Consider the following 10,076-nt stretch of genomic DNA (forward strand, 5'->3'; position numbering starts at 1 on the left):
AATGGCCGACAATGGGATCGGGGTAAATGGACATTGAGATTATCGCGGTTTCACGCTATGGTTGCTTCAGACGACTACTACTCGGTGGGCGGAGGATCGTTTCAGCTGTCGCGCGCAGAATGGAGATTAAATTGGCACTGTTTGTACGATCACCTTCGGTGCCTACTTGCCACCGTTCTTTATTGCCGTTCGCGTATATCAGAGAATGATCACGGGAAGGAAATTAAGTTTAAAATTGTCGAAAGTCGTGAATTTTCACCCCCATTTCACCCCCGTTATCGAATTGAAAACAAGGATAACTAATTTATTCCATCGTGTGACTATATTGTGATTTATCTTCAAGTGAGAGAAAAAGTGGAAACTTATTATTAACGGGGGATCGTAATAAGCGAGTAATATTTTATTGGAGATATTGGTAAAATAATTAAACGGTATAAGTTATAAAAAGTAATTCGTATATCATTCAATCTGTCACGGTTCGTTATTCATATCCTTCGATAAAACTTTTTACGAAATGGCTGGGTTTATCGAAGACTATTTTTTCAATCTATTCGTCCGAGTAAACATCGATTTGGATATTCAATCAGAGATCACGATGCTATCCTAAAGGATATTTTCGATCTACCGATTCGCTTTGATCACCGGATTAAAATTTACTACTTTTACGGATCATTAGAAAAGTAAAGACTTCAGAAAATCTCTCAAGATCACTTTCTTCTAAATCTTAGAAAACTTTAGAAAGGTGTTTCACTTTTAATTTAGCTCTAGAAATTTAAAAAGAGAATGAAAAATTTCAATTTTAATTATGGATGTATATATGAAAATAATTTATCAAGTTTTCCTCTCGTCTTTACTTATTGTTCAGGATACAGAATCACATTGATTGATTCTTTACTGTAATACAAAGAACGATTGTTTCGTATCTCTAGCAAAAGATAATTTATGATTTTTATGGGGACAGGGTGACGGTGGAAAGCGGAAAGATTACAACAGTTACATCCGCTAAATTGCTTATAAGCTTATCTTACATCCATTAACGTAAAGCTTAATTAAAACTTTGTGCTAATCCATCATTCAAGAGAAGAAAGTAATAATTTTAATCGACATTATACCATAGCCATATTTAATCATTTTTATCCTCCTTTATTTCAAAATTGAATGAAAATTGATAACGTGTGCATCTTTAATTCTCTATCCTTTAAATATTGATTCGAATCATATTTAAATATATATATATAAAGATGACTGACATTCGCATTTAGCGATATATTTATTCATCGTGCCGTATATGTATAATTTATGCCCGAATATATGAAACTTCTGATACTAAATTACGGATACGTCGCTCATGCAAATTTAAACGTAGTCGGGAGCTCTGAAGATGCAAATGTACCTCCTATATGTACGAACGTGACGAACAAATGAGTTAGATAATAGCAAGCGAAAAGTAAGAGAGTCGCAAAGGGAAGGGAAAAGATGGTGGAAGGGAGGAAGGAGGAAAGCATCAAGTGGAAAAGCCGACTTGGATGTCACGAATCCGTTTTCTTTCCCCGACAGCGGTAACGTGCAGAACTTTAAGGGTGAAACGTAAAATTCTTTCTCTCTACGTGGAACGTCGGCATTCATCTTTTTTTTCTTTTTTTTTTTTTCTTCCTTTCAACTTACGCTCTCTCGTTTTTTTCTTTCCTTTGTGCTCTTTCGACATTGATTATTTTTCTTTCGAGTTGAAACTTACGTTAAATTGATTATGTTTAATAAGTCACGTTGCTCGTGTTTCATTTTGGAACGGTGTTAATTAGAAAACTCGCGAAACCACGTAAAACTTGTTAGATACGTGTATGTATAGGAGGAGGAATTAAAATTCATCGCAAGTATTTTTTTTTTTTTTTGTTTTCCTTTCTTTCTTCTTTTTCCAGAGAATAATCTTCGATGTTCTTATTTAAGTTTTTACAGGTACAGTTTTCTTCTTCCCCTAATGAAAATTGTTAGGAAAATTGTTTCATTTTCTCGTTATTCTTCCTGTTTCCTTTGCATCCTTGACCGGTCGATTTTTTTAAATATTCTAAAGGTTCGGTCATCGTTCACAACGAAAGAGAAATATTGAGAAAAAAATGGCGCGGAATATTAAGAAGAACGGAATTACTTTTTTATCTCGACTTAACGTCCGCCTATCGACCCCCAAGGAAATTTATTACCTTTAATTTTTCTTCTTTTTTTTTCATACTAGAGCTAAAAGGTTTGATATTTTCTTCTGATTTTCATCCCGGTAAAGAATTACTTTCCACTCGATGAAAATGACGGCCTATCAAATGGATCTTTTTAGTAATGCATGAAGTAGAGCTTGCCGTGAAGAGAAGCTATAACGCTGATGTACGTTCGATACATTGGAAGACACGGGGAAAAAAAGAAAGAAGACAGGGAAAAGGAAAAATCGTTGATCATTAATTTAAAATCGACATAGTTATATTTTTGTTGCGCGAAAATATTCGATTCGTTTAAAATTTCTTTCATTCCCTTTCGAATGTTTAAGATTATCTGCTCGTTGTTTTTTTCTTCCTTCTATCGAATCGTGTTCACGGGTAATAACGCGAGAATGGGAAAAGCAAAATAAGAAATTAATGAAATGCAATAACAAGTAATAAACATTAAAAGGATTTAGCACGAAACTATTATTTAGAGGGTTTCACTGTTACGCGCTCGTATACGCTATTTCTCGTTCCATTTTGCTCTCTATCGAACATTTATTAACAATTCTTTAGGATTAAAACGCCTCTTCGAATATCAATTATACAAGAAGATTTCTTACGTTATAATAGAATCTCGATTAATCGGATCCATCCTTCTTTCGCATTTATCATAATTATTATATTAGAACTTGTACAAATACGTTTTCAATTATTTCCTTTCAAACTGTTTATAATATATCGACGATATGTCGAATATTCGAAAATGCATCTCTGTTTATTTGTTCCTCTTCAAGAGACCAATACCAATTTTCCATCTTATAGCAATTTTCCTTAATCAATTGATTAAACAAGACTCTATCGTAAGAGTAAATAAAGATACGTGGAATATTTGGAAATGCTGGGTATATATCTCCATTTATTTGTTCTCTTTCGACAAAAAGGAACCAATACAATTTCTCATCCTGTAAACCAATTTCCTTCAACGTATATTTCCATGTCTAACGCGAAACGCGATATTTCTATACTTGGTGGAAAATATTTAAAAGAAAAACATTAGGTGTCTCTGTTTATTTATTTTCGGACAACCAACACAATTTTTCATCCTATAACAATAATTTTCCTTCCCTAATAAATTAACCAATCGAGATTCGAATCGCATGGCGATGGCAAATAATCATATATTCTCTTCATCGTATCTTTTCTTTCGACGCACAAAAAAACTAAAACCGATACAGTTTTTCATCGGGTATCAACCAATTTCCTTCAACGTATATTTCCATGTCTACCGCGAAACGCGATATTTCTATACTTGGGGGAAAATATTTAAAAGAAAACAATTAGACGTCTCTGTTTATTTATTTTCGGACAACCAACACAATTTTTCATCCTATACCAATAATTTTCCTTCCCTAATCAATTAACCAATCGAGACTCGAATCGCATGGCGATGGCAAATAAGCATATATTCTGTTCATCGTATCTTTTCTTGCGACGAAAAAAAAAAATAAAACCGATACAGTTTTTCATCGTGTATCAACCAATTTCCTTCAACGCGTATTTCCATCTCTGTATCATGTAAAACAGTTGCTACTTCGCGGAAAAACGAATTTGCCGGATTTCGATGCATCTCCGAGTCACGTTCACCTGCATTTGTCTCGCGCCGTTTTCCCAGGGGGGAGAGAGGAGAAGGAGGAGGGGGAGGAAAAGGGATGAGATCCAATTATTCGAAATTTCCATAATTCTAGAACTACAGGCCCTCCCCTCCCCTCCCTTCTATTCCGCCTGTAAATTTCGAAAATCTGTATTCCGCTGTTCCCTTGTTTATCTTACGCGGCAGACACTAGACGGCGGATAATACGATGATGGCATGGATTAAACGTTCTCTCTTCCACGAATTCTCCTTTTCCTTTGAAGAACTCGAAGAATTGATTCGAAGAGTCTCGAGTCTTCGAGTCGATTTATCCTCCGTGCACGAGTTCAATCCCTTTTCGATTACCTTTAAGATCGAATCTTTGTCGAAGATTATTCACGGTATATCCGAAACAATAATTCAACCTGTCCTCCGGGTTCCGTTTGATGCGCCGTCCTCTCGTCGAATTTACGAGGATATTTAAAGGGATGGCGGGGGGTTCCTTTTGGCCCGTGTATCCGTCGGAGGATGTCATGGATCATCGGTCAGAGGGACGTTTCAACCGCTATTTTTCACAGGATTTCGAAATGGCGGGCGTCGTTCCCATTTACGTTTCGTACACGATCCCATAAAGTATGATAGATGTTCCGGTTCGTGCGGTTCTCCGTGTGTATCCTGCCTTCGTATAAACTTAACCCGAAAAATATCCTCTTTCTTACGTACTACGTATTTTTATACGCTCGAACGTGTAGAAGGAATCCATATGATATTTGGTCTGTTTAGTATGGGCTGTACGTTATTCCGACAAACGTGAGATGAGCACGCTGTGCCGGATAAATTTCGTTGCTTACTACTTCGCCCGCTCGAGTAATCGAATCGCAGGAGAGAAGATGGAACGATTTATACGAATTGATAAAAATTTATTTGACTCGATGAAATGAGATCTGGGATAAGGATATAACGAAGGACACGGTGTTTCGAGATATTTTAATAAAAAAAAAAAAAAAAAAGAAACGACTTACTTATTTAAGTTCCATTTCTTCAATCGTTAATTTTGCAGTTAGAAATTATTTTTCTGAGAGAATAGAGTTTCAAACGTAACGCGATGCGACGTTTTTCCAAAGGAAAAAAAGTGCAAATTTATGAATATTATTATTCCCAGCGTTATTAAAATAAGGAAACGTTTGCCACGGAACGTGGCGCATAAATTTGAAACGATTCGAGGAAACGGAACGCGGAAATTAATTTAGGCTTTTCTTGGGAAACGTTAATTCAGGATCTGGATTAAAACGAAAGACACGACCGTAAGAACGGAAACAGACGAAGGAAGACGGTCGCCGCGCTATTATTTTCGTCGTTCATTAGCACGTGCGCCGGTGACACAGTTCGCACGCAATAATTAAAGGACGCCTCCCCCTCCTCTTCGCCGACGTGCGTCTAATTAAAGCACGCTAATTATCGAAGTGAATTACGGCACTCGTGTCTCGACCATGTTTCCTACAATCACTGCGACGATGAAACGTTTAAAACATTGTAAATTTTAATTTTTAAATCTCAATTTTATTTTTTTTTTTTTAAATTATCCTACATCGACACGTGCTACGATTCTTTTCTTACGAATCATGTGCGAAAAGTGTAACTTTTATTTACGTTGGTTAATACGATGCAAACTATTTTGAAACGATTTTTTATTCAAGTTAACGGGTAAAGTAATGGGCAATCTCACTCGGGCTACAATCCCTCACGATTTTGCGCTCGAGATGTTACGAGGAAATTTGAATTTCTGATGCAGTTGACGATGTTGACATAACAGAATCACAAACTATTTGAGAAATTAAGTTTCAAGAAACACATAGTCATTGTCCAAATATTTTACTTCAATAATTCCCAAACCTATTTCGCGAAGATACAATCTCACCTAAATAAACCTGGATTGAATCCCACGATCCAAATCCATATAAGCTAATTTCCAAATAAAAGGAGGAGAAAAGGGGAGGAATGACAAACTCACGTTTCCTCAATTTCGTATTATTACCTCGCAAAGATCTCGTCCTTTTTATATCTTTTTATATAAAGCTTTGATTAAAAACCCTCCGGTCGTCCCTCTCCCCCGCTGTTTCCAGTTGTGTTGTTTTCTTAATTAAGTCTTTCTCGAATTTATCTCGTCCTCAAAAGGAGAAGTTTCGAATTTTGCAAACAGAAGATGGAGACGAAACAGATTTCGAAAGTTGGACACGCGATACGTTTCACGAATCACGTTTTACGATTTCGTGGCGGAAATTGTGTATACCCGAGGGAGAAAAGAATTTTGTTAATTATTAGGGAGATGGCGTGTAAGACAACGTAGCCGAAGAAGAAATAGCCACCTGAATCATAAAACCGAGATAAATGGTCGTACTTGGCATAGTTTCATTGCTTCACCAAGCTAGATGACTCACCCATTGCTCCCTTATTACCCCTGAGAAATTTTCTCCTTATTGCCGAGCCACACACGATCCACTACATGGAAACGCGGCTACATGCCGGGACGACAGGGTTTCATCTTTTTTCTCGAGAAGAACCAGTGTACACACTTTGTACCGAAGATTGGATCAATGTTGAATATTTTATAATCCTAATAAATCACTGTTCCGTCTAAAATAATTCTTAAAAATCAAAAGTATTTTAGAATTGGACGATAGAAATATATTTTAAAATACTTACTTTATATATTTTATTATTTTAAAATAAATCAATTCTTTGATGTTTTGGAAATTTTTCTCTCGAAAGAAAATTCGAAATGAGATATCCTAAAATCGGAGTATAGAAAATATTTCCTTCTTCAAGATTGCTCCTTCGAATATCTTGATCCAGATTAGAAATATTCGAGAATTTGAAACGAAATTTTTACACTGGAAACATAGACGTGTATATTTCCTCCATAAAATATGGTACATGGTGCGCATAAAGAATAATGTTTATAAATTTATGTACAGATTTTAACGCGCAGTTAAACGGGTTTATGTAAATTTTTCGCGCATTATCGACACCCAATGCGATTTAAGTTTTATGGCGAAGCTACCTATAATAACGCTTCACGAAACATATCTATACATTCTTGTATAGAGTATCCATATCCGTCTGGATTTTTTTTCTTTTTTTTTTTTCTTTTTTTCTGTTTACGCGGAAAGTGGTTTTCTCGTTTTTACGATGTATCCGGGATGACGCGAAAATGGATCGCTCGGAAAGGAACGCTCGTTACACGCACGTATGCCGAGCTTTTCAGAAATCAAAGTGCCACTTTGACTTTTACTCTTGTACGTCGTCGCTTTCATTTCCAAACTCTCGCGTATATCTCTCGCGTAAATTTTTTTGATTTATCGGTTTATCGCTTCTCGAGCTTTTGTCATGATCTCAATGGAAAAAATTGTAAATTTTTAAGAATCGATACTTTTTATCGTATTATCGAAGATGCAAGAGATATTGTATCGATCGGATTTGTGTGATTTTGAATACGTAAAGTTGGATATATTTTTCTTAAAATTGAAAATTATGGAACGAATAATAATATTTTCTCTTTCTCTTCAGGAAAAGTACACGCACATTTTACGTGTTTGGTCACGTCCATCCAAATCCTCCGAGTGATCATCCACTCTTCGCACCCTAATCTCAAACACTCAGCCCTCACTCGAATCTCGCAATAAACAATCTCGCCATAAAAATCTCATCCCCTTAAGATTGATGAATTGGACGGCAAATACTTAGGATTCCAGAGAAGTCCACAAAAAAGAAATTTGACCAATGGATGGATCATCATCGATTCTTCTTCGATCAAATGGATTAATAACGTTCCAATTCAAATATCGAACAAAAATATCGTTCGAATGCATTTACTTTTATTTTTTTCCACAAAGGAAAATTTATTTTTTTCTTTATTTTTAGACTTTAAATTAGAAGCAAAGAATTGTCTGCAATTGTTCTCGAGAAAGGTTGTTTTCGAAATGGGGCATTTAAGATAATTGCCCTCTTAGCGTTTAACAGAACAGTTAATGATAATTAACCCAGCTGGTTAGAAGGATCCCAGTTATTTGGAAAATGATTTTCACGTTAAAGCTATGTCTCTCACGGTTTTCACTCCCGCGAAACAATACCCTCATTATCACCCTTTCCATTAAGTATGCTCGATAATTACAAATTTACATTTAATCCTTAAGTTGCCCGAATCTATCGTATTCTGTTACGTGATATCGTTGGTCGAATGTTCGCCATCCTAATTCGATAATCATGTCGTCTAGAACATCGTTAACAAGATGCTCATTAAAGTCGACTCCCAGTAATGACGTGACTTTTGATGGATTTTCGGGCGGCGTTTGAATATCGTGGCTTCCAATTTTAATTGCCTTGTTCTCCCTTCTATCCAACGATTTAATTAACGATCTTGAGGTATTTGTTAACACGCGCGCTACTTTTAAAGTCGATGACTCGTCGTCTGATCACGTTGGGATAAAATTTAACACGAAATAAACATGCTGTTTCACTGATCTATATGAAATGCACAAAATTCGTTCAACAATCGTGAAAATCAATCTTTCACCGTTTAAATTGGCCCAATAATCGCGTTAACATCTGGTCGATTCTTTCAAAGAAAATTCTCGGTTACATTTAACTTTTATATATTTCGGATGGAAAGAGTTTATTGTTCGAAGAAAAAGAATAAAAGAAGGAGTAGTGATAAAGGCTCGTGAAGATTATCATCGATCGAGATATTTATATCGTTATTTGCGTGGCTTGGTTCTATCCACATTGTGTTACGAACAAAAGAGGGCACTCTTCGAAAGGAAACAGAATGAAAACGTACGAACGGGAGAGATCTGATCGATCCTTTTTCCTCGAACTTTAGAATTCAGCCAGGAAGTAGTACGAATCAACAAGTGCGCCGACCACTCATCCGCGACTGTCTGAACTATCCGGAAGGAAATCGTCGAGATGATCTGCAGATTTTCAACAATGCTTGCTGCGCGAAAATCCCTAGGACAGTTGGAGTAAAAGCTTTTCCCTGTGCACGGAATATTTCACGACGAGAAGAATAAATGGTGGTTAAATTCTTTAAGAGTTTTGAATTAAGAAACGAGGATGGAAAAGAAAAAAAGTCTCTAATATTTCCTGTTCCGAGGATTTAAACGTTGAGACGGATATTTTTTAACAGCTTTCTATCTTTTAGGTTTTTTCGAATTCAAGTTTTTATAATAATCATACTCAAAAACGAAAAGAATAATTAAATTTTAGAGTTTCTTTCTTTTTTTTTTTAGTATTTTTAGTATTAGAGAGAGAGAATGATCATGAGAGATCATTATTTTCATATTTACCTTTATGGAAGTCCACTGGTATTTGCATTGTTCTTTGTGAATCAGCGCTGAATGCATGTAGGATTCTAAAGTAGTTCTCTCTGTTCTTATGGAATCGCCATTGCCTCTTACCGGGAGTAATGCAAGAACAGAAAATGGCAAGAAAATGGCGAGAGAATGGTTTGCAGATGTTCGTCGATTCCTGTATTTTAACTATACTTACGTTTTCTTTTATCTTCTCCATTCTTTCTTCTCTCTCTTTCTCTCGCTCTTTTTGTTATAAAAAAGACGATTTTTCTACTTTGGATCCATAAAATTCGAAGATGCGAAGGGAAATTCTCGTTGCGAGGATTCCTCGTTGCCAACTCTCCTCCGTATTATTTTTTTTCTAGTAGAGAATTCCACGTACACGAAACATCCTTGTTGTCATTTTGCGCTCAGAGATCAGATGCACCTGTGCACCTGTGTCTTTTATTTCTTGAAATTTTACGTATGTGCCTGTTACTCGTTTCTTTATGCGCGTAACTTTTGTCTAGTCTGAAAAACAAATGCACGATTTACATTTTAATAGGTGGCGTGCGATATTACGACGTACAATCGTGCTACTATTTATTTTAATTTTATGGAGAGATATATTATGCCACCGCTTAAATTTGTATTAATTTTACACAACATTCAACGAGATTAACTTACACTTTGCGGAGTGCACGCACTTGAACGCATTGAACGTTAATTCAGTGATTATAATGGATTCATATTGAATTCATATTGTATTCCATTGCTTTGTACAATCGTTCTTTACATTCATTGCATTTTATTTGTGTACTTTATTCAATGGTTTTATTTTTCGATCTATTAAGCTGAATAAACTGTTCTCGTCGAATGTTATATCTACAATATTATATCCTTTTCTTTTTTTTTTTTTTTTTTTTTTTT

At 35.7% G+C, this 10,076-nt stretch overlaps 1 protein-coding gene across 5 annotated transcripts in view; it reads left to right on the top strand.

Annotated features, from left to right (window-relative positions):
• The window catches only part of LOC102674375, a 234,505-nt gene that overhangs the window by 50,066 nt on the left and 174,363 nt on the right, over window positions 1-10,076 (top strand). The gene's annotated exons all lie outside the window — the stretch shown is intronic.

The sequence above is a fragment of the Apis dorsata genome, unplaced genomic scaffold, assembly GCF_000469605.1.
Source record: "Apis dorsata unplaced genomic scaffold, Apis dorsata 1.3 scaffold_50, whole genome shotgun sequence".
In the NCBI taxonomy this organism is placed as follows: Eukaryota; Metazoa; Arthropoda; class Insecta; order Hymenoptera; family Apidae; genus Apis; species Apis dorsata.